The sequence below is a fragment of the Phasianus colchicus genome, chromosome 6 (assembly GCF_987193195.1).
Source record: "Phasianus colchicus chromosome 6, bPhaCol1.hap1.1, whole genome shotgun sequence".
Classification (NCBI taxonomy): Eukaryota; Metazoa; Chordata; class Aves; order Galliformes; family Phasianidae; genus Phasianus; species Phasianus colchicus.
In genome coordinates, this window is record NC_143441.1 from 8,469,717 (window position 1) to 8,478,657 (window position 8,941).

The 8,941-nt window shown below is 42.0% G+C and overlaps 1 protein-coding gene across 2 annotated transcripts in view; it reads right to left on the reverse strand.

The window, feature by feature from the left end:
- STAC (SH3 and cysteine rich domain) overlaps positions 1–5,520 on the reverse strand; it is a 254,281-nt gene extending 248,761 nt beyond the window's left edge. For both annotated transcript variants that reach the window (XM_090142344.1, XM_090142342.1), the window contains exon 1: positions 4,377–5,520. The gene's annotated coding sequence lies outside the window, so the exon portion shown is untranslated. The remainder of the gene's footprint in view (positions 1–4,376) is intronic.
- Positions 5,521–8,941: the final 3,421 nt, after the last annotated feature.

The following is an 8,941-nucleotide window of genomic DNA, read 5'->3' on the forward strand; positions in this document are numbered from 1 at the left end:
CACCTGCAGCAGCCCAGTTGTCCCAGTGTTTCACAGCTGATATGATGTCACTGCTGAAATGCAATGCCCACTGCTTCACTGTGCACACATTCACCGTTTGGTCTCCAGAAACATTCAGCTGGTATCAATGGATATCAGTGGGTGCCATTTTTTCCACATAAAGGAATTCAGAAACAAACATCTGCTTCAGATACGTGTCCATGTCAGATGCCATTCTGTCAGACTGCCCCTCTGCTGCCATCTGTCACACAACAACAACATCATGTAACAAAATATTGTCGGGGAAGGTTCAACCCCTACTGCCATACCAACATCCACCCCTGACATCATAGGCCAGCTTACAAAAATAGGAGACTTCACTATCAGCCCTCATACATTGAGGAACTGACAGGGTCTCCTCTTCAGCACTCATGATACAGAAATACAGACCTTTCTGGGTGGGCAAGCCTAGAAGCCCACCACAACTGCAGTGCATTTGCCACCCACACAGACACCAGACTGCTGAAACCGATGGCTCCGCCTGGCAGCCAAGCTGAGGCAAAGCAAATGGGAGCAGGCAGAATGGGCTGCGTGAAGCAGGAATTGGAATGTGCAATAGCTCAAGGACTGAGGACAGTCCTGACCTGCAGATCAGGCTACATATTAGCAATAATCTATACCGAGGTCGTTATGAGCTGTAATAAGATGACTAAAGGAGGGAAGATTCAATTTGGACATCGAGGGGCAGTTCTTTGCTATGAGAGTGGTGAGGTGCTGGAAGAGCTGCCCAGAGAGGCTGTGGATGCCCCGTCCCTGGAGGTGTTCAAGGCCAGGTTGGATGGGGCCCTGAGCAGCCTCCAATATGTAATACCAGACCAGGCTATCAGCCCTGCCTGTGGCAGGATCTTGATGATCCTTGAGGTCCCTTCCAACCCAAGCCATTCTATGATTTTTCTATGATCAGGAAACCAGGAGGCAAGAGTAGGGGCCCAACTTCGTGCAAGTGCAGGAAACAGCTTTGGGGTATACAGGAACTTCGTACTACTGTTGCTCTCAGTTTTTCCCCAGTATGCATGTTACCCCATCACAGAGCTATCCAGATTGATACAGTACTCCCTTTTACTACAGTAGAAAAGCTTGTCTTTGTTGCATGCACACAGAAACTGATCCAAAACAATCACAAATCCTTAGGTACCAGAAATGTAGGAAACAATAACAACTGGAATCAGCACTAACCAGCACCTCATCCCAGCACTCCCCTCAGCTCATCCTCTTTCTTTCCTCTTGAAAAATAGCCATGAGTTCTTGGAAAGATCAGTTGTACAGCTACCCCATCCCCACAACCAGTGGGTGTAATTAGCCCACAGCAGATGCCAACTGTTGTTGATGAACTCAGCTGGCAGCTACTCAGCCACTCACTCTTAGCTCCCAAAAATGGTGGAATGGAAAAAAGAGAATGGGAAAGAGTTAAAGATCAATAGATATAACAAAAACTGCATGCAACTAAATTAAAATAAAGAACCCTCTCAATACTTTCCATCAGCAGGCGGGTTTCATGAAAAATGGTGCTCATCACATAGAATTCTTCCTTGCAAAGAGAAATGCCATAATCCTAAACAACCCCCTCCTCCTCCTCTTTGCCCCAGGTTTTATTGCTATGCTCCACATTATGTGGTATAGGATATCTGTTTGGAGTCATCTGTTCTGCTGTGTCCTTGGCAGCTTCTTGCTGGTGGGGCACTGTGAGACACAGAGACACTGTCTAGCACTGCTCAGCAACAGGGAAAACATCAGTGAGTCACAGATCCAAAGCATAGCACTACACAGGTTAGTATAATTAACTCCAGCTAAAGCCAGTACAATAACGAAGCCAAAACTTAATCAGAGAGAATTAAGCCCAAGTCCTTTTAAAATATTGAGGAAACTCTTAAGGATGTCAGTGGAATAGAGATTTTGTGCCTGGACTTCATCTGTAGGATATATCTGATGAGTTTTACTTCATGAGCAAAAGCATGCCAATAGGATAAGATGTCTGTCACGCTCTTTCTAGTTCTGAAGAATTCCTGTAAGACTGGGGCATGAGAGTAGGGACACCAGAATATTTGCCTAAAGTTCCTTTCCACATCTCCTAGCAGAAGGGCTTGTGCAGCAGAAAATGCTCAGGAAACAGCAGGGTGCTACACACAGATCTATTCTCAGCTTGGCAAAGTCATTGCAGACAAACAAAAATTCATGACACAGGCACAGATCTGACATGCTTTTCTAGCCTTCAACTCCTCGGCTCTGTTCAAATGATGTCTTTGAGAAGTCTGATCCTTAGCTACGAAACACAGTCAGGAAGTGAGAGCTATGGATTAACCCTGTTGCTGTAGAGGCTCCACCATCCATGAGGTACCCAGATCTCTTTTTCTACAGTAACTTCAGAAAGTCTTGCCAGATGGTAGGATATCAGGAGGTCACAAAGCATTGCGTGGGCACGGCTCCGAACCACACACACAGGGGTGGGGGCAAAATGTCTGTATGGTTTTATGGTTATGCATGGGTAAACACAACAGGGTGACTCAGTGCTTTGAACAAGATTCAGTGACACATAGACTTTCAGGCTATGTTCATATTTACAATAAAAACACTAACCCTCACGATGCTTTTTTTCTACTTAGCTATTTCGTGTGTGCCTGTGTAAGATCATCCAGGAAAGATGAGATAAATGAGCTGTCAAAGGATGGCATTAGCATACAGGAAATCCCAGTAAGGCCTTTTTTACACTGTGGAACTACATCAGAGGAAACAGTTTTCAAATACATCCTCATTGAGAAATTCCATGTCCTTTATGTTCTTCAAACCTTGTCAGCTAAATTTAATTTCACAGTAAGCTTCCTGAAATGGGTGCAGAGGGAACTGGATGTTTTTCAGCCCTTCTTCAGTAGCATCCATTCATACCACAGTTTTGTTGGTCCTCCTTCGCAGAGGACCTTCCATCTGGGCTCACAACACAAAGCCTTATTTCACTTTGTCTTACAAGAACTTGGCCGGACAGCATCTCACTTTAACGACCATTTATGACCTTGCTTCCATCTCAAACCCTGGTTTACTTTGGAAGAGAGGTTTCCTCAGAACATGAGCAAAATTTAGCTTTTGTGTAGATGGGGCCAACTCCACTGGCTTACACACCCACTTAAATGAGGTTCTCTCCTCTGCCAGCATCAGTACCTATTGCCTCTCTGCCAAAATCTGCTGCACGCTAGTCATACCTGGCCATAATGCTCAGTCCTGCCACTCAAAATAATTATCACCTGCTGATTTATAGTGTACTTATCTTTCTCTATGGGAACATACCCTGCTTTGGATTACTTCTGTTTCATGTGAAGAAGAAGTGAGCCTAGAATTTACATCAGGTTGCATTTAGGCAGAAGCACAAGCGCTCAGGAGAAGAGTCCTTTTCCAACTAAAGACATTGACATCCTGCTTCCTGCATGCCATGTCTCAATGTGCTTGCTAAGCCACGTACACACCTCAAACATATTTCAGAACTAGGCATTATTACCTGGCAGTCAGGAGACCTGAAATCTCTGCCACTAAACTATGGGCTTAACTAGCCCTTTTCTCACTTGTTTTTCTTTCTAAATTAAAATCCTTTCCAAGATCTGCTTTTTCAGAGGATACTTTCACAGACCAGCTCTGCTTCTGGGTGACAGCCATCACTCCTGCTGCCTCATCGATAATGCATGAATAGCTGTGAGCAAGCCATGGCATTGATCCTTGGTAAAAACAAAGGTTTCTCAAAATATTTTAAGACTGCTAAAGGCTCATGCAGGGGGAAAGGATGAGGGCAGGAGGCAAAAACAGAAAGCTTGTCCTACTCACACATATGGACTGCAGCAAGAAGCAGTCTCCTTGCCAGCTTGCTCTGAGCTGGAGCTCGATGCTGGCAGGCCTAGATTCTGTAATGCTTTGAGTTACACCATGTCCAACCTGAGACCCACAGGCCACATGCGACCCAGCACAGTTTGCAACACAGTCAGCCCTACCCTGTGCCATCATGGTGGTGGCTCAACCTCAGGCTCCTTCCCTTCACTCATGCTGCCACATCCAATACTTATCAAGGAATGCTTCATAAAGACAAAGTAGCGGAACTGAAAAAAAAAGCCTGTCATCTCAGTAAAAGCTCTTAAAAAAAAAGAAAAAAAAAAAAAAACAAAACTCAAACAGACTCTACTATACAAGCTAGTTATGCAATGACAAATCTGACTGCAAAAATACTAAAACCACTTACTGAGTTTATTCAGTGATGTTTAGGAAGTGATGCAGCCATAACACATCCTTGTAACAACTAGACAGACCAACACAATGGGAAGACCAGCACAATAAAAAGGTATAAAGAGAAAAAGATTACTTACCCTATAGAAGATTCCAGATTCACAGAAGAAAGATCCACCAGCAAGAGGTCCTTCCCCACTTAAATGGGGTCTAGGAGAGGTGCAGCCAGGCTCCTCCCCTTCAGTCACACAGCTGAATTGCCTTCACCTGTGCTCCCATGGTTGACTCAGTGTTGTCTCAGGTGATCAATCAGTGGTTCAGGCTGTGACTCAGCAGTTCCCATACAGTCCTGATAAAAAATTGGATTTTTCTTCTCACCTGACTGTAGTCAGGTGAACTGAAGAAACAAAAAAAAACTGAAAGAAATTTGGAGAGTAGAGCTGCTAATTTCAAATGCTGTGCTTTGGTGATAGACGGAAGTACTGATGTTACAGACATGGCTTAACTTGCCATTTTCATTAGATGTATTGATAACAAATATAATGTCGCTGAAGAAATGGCTGCTTTGGTGCCACTGAAAGACACAACTAAATCTCTGGATATCTATAAAGCAGTAAAAATTACATTAAAGCAATTTTCTTTAGTCCTTTTCAACATATCAGGTATAGCTAATGGATGATCTTAGAGATCTTTTCTAACCTTGGTGATTCTGTGATTCCATGGTGACCCAGTGATGGTTGGTAAAAAAGAGGAACTTTATAAAATTAATAGAAGATGATGCAGTTGCCACTGGTAGCTCATGTTTGATGAAATATCACTGCATCAAGAAAAATTATATGTGAAAGCCATAAAAATATATAATGCCATGCAAATCATCATCAGAGCTGTGAATTTCGTAAAGTTCAATGGACTGAAATCATCGCCAGTTCCAGGAGTTCCTTAAAAGTGTGTGTGCTGATAATAAGGATATCGTTTACTTTTCGGAAAGAAGGTGGCTAAGTTGGGGTTAAGTGCTGAAAAGATTTTATGATTTGTTAAATTAAACCACGTCGTTTATGGAATCAAAAGGAAAATTTGTGCCAGAAGTTGAAGATGAAAAGTGCTCACAGTTTTAGAATTTTTGGTGGATTTGACCACTCATATAAATGAGTTAAACATGTGTCTTCTGTGTGAAAATCAACTTATCTGTGCTATGTTTCAAGCTGTAACACAGTTCAAAATGAAACTTAAAGTATGGCAAGCTCAAATTATGACAAATAATTTCATGCATTTTGTTGGGTTGGCTAAACGCAGTCTTATGAACAGTTAAAAATATGCAGCTGTGCTTTCAGCTTTGGTAAAGGAATTTGAGAATAGATTTCAAGATTTCAAAAAAAATAATCAATTCTTTTTTTGTATATCTGCAACTCCATTTTCAGTACGAATAAATACACTGCCTGCACATTTTCACATGGAATGTGTAGAGCTGCAGTCAGACATTTGACTCAAAAAAATTTTATCATGTCTCTTCACTAGAGACATGACACTTTCTGTAAGACCTTTTTTAGCAGAGAAAGATATCCCATGTTCCACAGTCATGCCTTATTCATGTCCTTGCTTTCTGGCAGTACAAACATTTGTGAACAACTGTTTTCAAGGATGATTCACGGAAAGAGTAATATTTCAATAAAAACCTTTGATGAATACCTTGAGAGCTCACTGAAAATTGCAGCCACTGAACCAGAGACTGATGCATTAGTATCACAAAACCAAGGTCAAATATCCCACTAGCTTTATGTATTTGATGCTGTTTTTTAACTTTCAATAAAAAATATATTAAAAAAATGTTTTGTCACTTATATACATCAACTCAATTATGTATTTTATATGTAGCCCAAGACAATTTCTCTTCTCTCAGTGCAGCCCAGGCAAGCCAAAAGGTTGGATACATGAGTTACATGAACCCCTTGAGAATTAGTCAGAAATGGTTCCAAATAGGCTGCTAGATTGCTTGAAAGAGGAAATATGGACTTCCAGGAAGCACGTACTGTTTATAGATGCCTCCATCGTGCATTCTTGAAAGAAGTGAGGAGCCGCATTTGGCTTACACAGAATCACAGAATCACAAGAACTGGAAGGGACCTCTGGAGATCATCGAGTCCAACCCCCCTGCTAAAACAGGTTCCCTACAGGAAAAGCATCCAGGCAGGTTTTGAATATATCCAGAGGAGACTCCACAACCTCTCTGGGCAGCCTGTTGCAGTGCTCTGTCACTCTCACAATAGAGTTCTTCCTCATGGACCTTCCTGTATTCCAGTTTTTGTTCACTGCCTCTTGTCCTGTCACTGCGCATCACTAAAAAGAGCCTGGCCCCATCCATTTGACTCCTCTACTTTAGATATTTATAAGCAGTGCTGAGATCCCCTTTCATCCTTCTCTTCTTCAGGCTGACAGTCCCAGCTCTGTCCGCCTTTTTCCTAACAAGTGAGTTGTTCCATCCCCCTCATCCTCTTTGCCTCCACCAGACTCTCTCTAGAAGTTCCCTGTCTTTCTTGAACTGAAGAGCCCAGAACTGGACACGGTACTTAATATGTGGTCTCACCAGAGCAGAGTAGTGCGGGAGGATCACCTCCCTCAACCTGCTTTTTAATGTCCTCCAGGATCCAGAGCCACATTCACCAGCACTTTGCAAACATGCCTGGCCCTTTGGTGACTTAGAAAACACAGCTGGGACCGAGAGAAGACTGACAAGCTGTTGAGCGGAACTTCTCCTCTTCCTCTCTGTTCACTAAAACATTGTTGAAAATGGAAGAAAAGGAATAAGCATGGGGGAGACATGCTTGAAATTGGACAAGCCCAGGGTGTGCCTCGAAGACTTCACAGTACCAAATAGAGACAGTGCGTCAGATATACTTAACATCATGTTAATACTCAGACTCATACCCTAATGAGAAGCAGTATGGCATTATTTATTCATTCTAAACTAATTTGCTTCTGTGACGGTGAGACTGGACTACAGTCCGGCAGAATCTTACTTTCCTCAACTGGTTTCATGGGAACGCTCTCCCAGTTGTAATGAGCTGCCCGTCTCCTGCCACTACAATCCAGTGAGAGAAGTAAGACCAGCTGAGAAATACTTTATACTTTGATCTGTCTCAACAAATCAGTTCAAGAGCTCTAAAACAGAAACCCTGGGGAGAGGGAAGGGAAAGAGAAGTTCAAGCAGGGAAGTTTTAAATCTGTGTTTGATTTGTTTCACCAGAGCTGTGGTAGTTAAAGAGTAGGAAAAAATATCGGTTTTGTCCATCTTTTTTGAGCCTTCCCAGCTCTCCCAGGCTCTGCTGCACTCCAAAGTCTGTACAACTTATCTTTGTTATCAGTGATAACAAAAAGAACAAGCACATATATATATATATATATAAGCCCGTGACATCTGAAAAGTCAGGTTCTATAACGTGGCTAAGCTGGATTTCTTCCATTGCCAATGTATCATCAGCCCTGTTAACTACTACTTAGGAAAAAGAAAAATTAATTGAACTAAAATATACATTAAGAAAAGGCAGAGGGGGAACCACGCAAATCTTGATCCTTGCCTTTGAAGTTAAGCTGCTCCGAATGAGCAAGGCATGAATCCTACCTATGGGATTCATTCTGCACCTTCCTTTTCAACACTTGCTGTGAAGAATTCATTACAGTCTTGAGCACTGCCTTACTGATGTCTCCTAGCTTTAACATCAGCTTCAGAGAGAATATTTGTATTTTTCTTGCATTTCTTGTTGTGTTTTTTTTGCTGCCTGATAATTTGCTGCATGATCTTGGTCAAAGCTATTCTCCCAAGTGAGTCCATCAGCTAAGAGCTGATGATGACCTCCTTACATAGGGAATGTACTGTGAAACACCTGGGAAAGTTATTAGCAAGAATCTGATGCTCCTGAATAGTATTTTCCTACATGATCAGTAGTTCCCTGAAAAGAGGGTAGAAATGTTAAGATTTGCAGAAGCAAATGAGAGAGAGAGAAAAAAAGCAGATTTCAGTCACAAAGCTCCACAATATCAACTCCCAAAACTATCCTCATTTTCCTACATATCAGTGTCACTACAGCTATTCCTAGATACTAGTATGTGTTAGAAGCTAAATCAGTGCACGTAGAAGGGCACAGATGTGCAAAACAGAGATATCTTAATGAAGGCTCACAGCTGTAGCTCACACTCATGTTACCCTGTGTGAAAGAAGGAGTTACAAGGGCTTTGTACGTCAGATGGCAGTGTTGCTGCCCACCTATGTTTTATAAAGGACTGCTTGGATGCACATACACAAGTGGAACACTCAAAGGGACGTGCCAATTAAAATCATGTTAAAATCATGTTTGGTATCTAGTGTCTCATAACTAAAAGCATATTAGCTAATCAGAGTGCCAGCAGCATTTAAGATAATTATGGTAAGGGGAAAATATATTTTCCTGTGTATAGGTTGTTTTTGTACTTTTAATACCACATTCCATTTCCAAGATCGTTTAGCTATGAAAACTGTTGTAAAGAAAAAAAAAAAATCAGTTTGGGAAATAGTGAGTTTAAAATCTGCACAATTCAGAGCAAAGTTCGGAGATGGTGACAAAGCTTAAAGAATAACTTTTCCCCTCTCCTAATTTGGATGGTGCTCCTTGGGCAATGGCATGTTAAGAAGAATGCACAGCTGAGAAAGCACACGTGGGAAGGAGGAAATAAA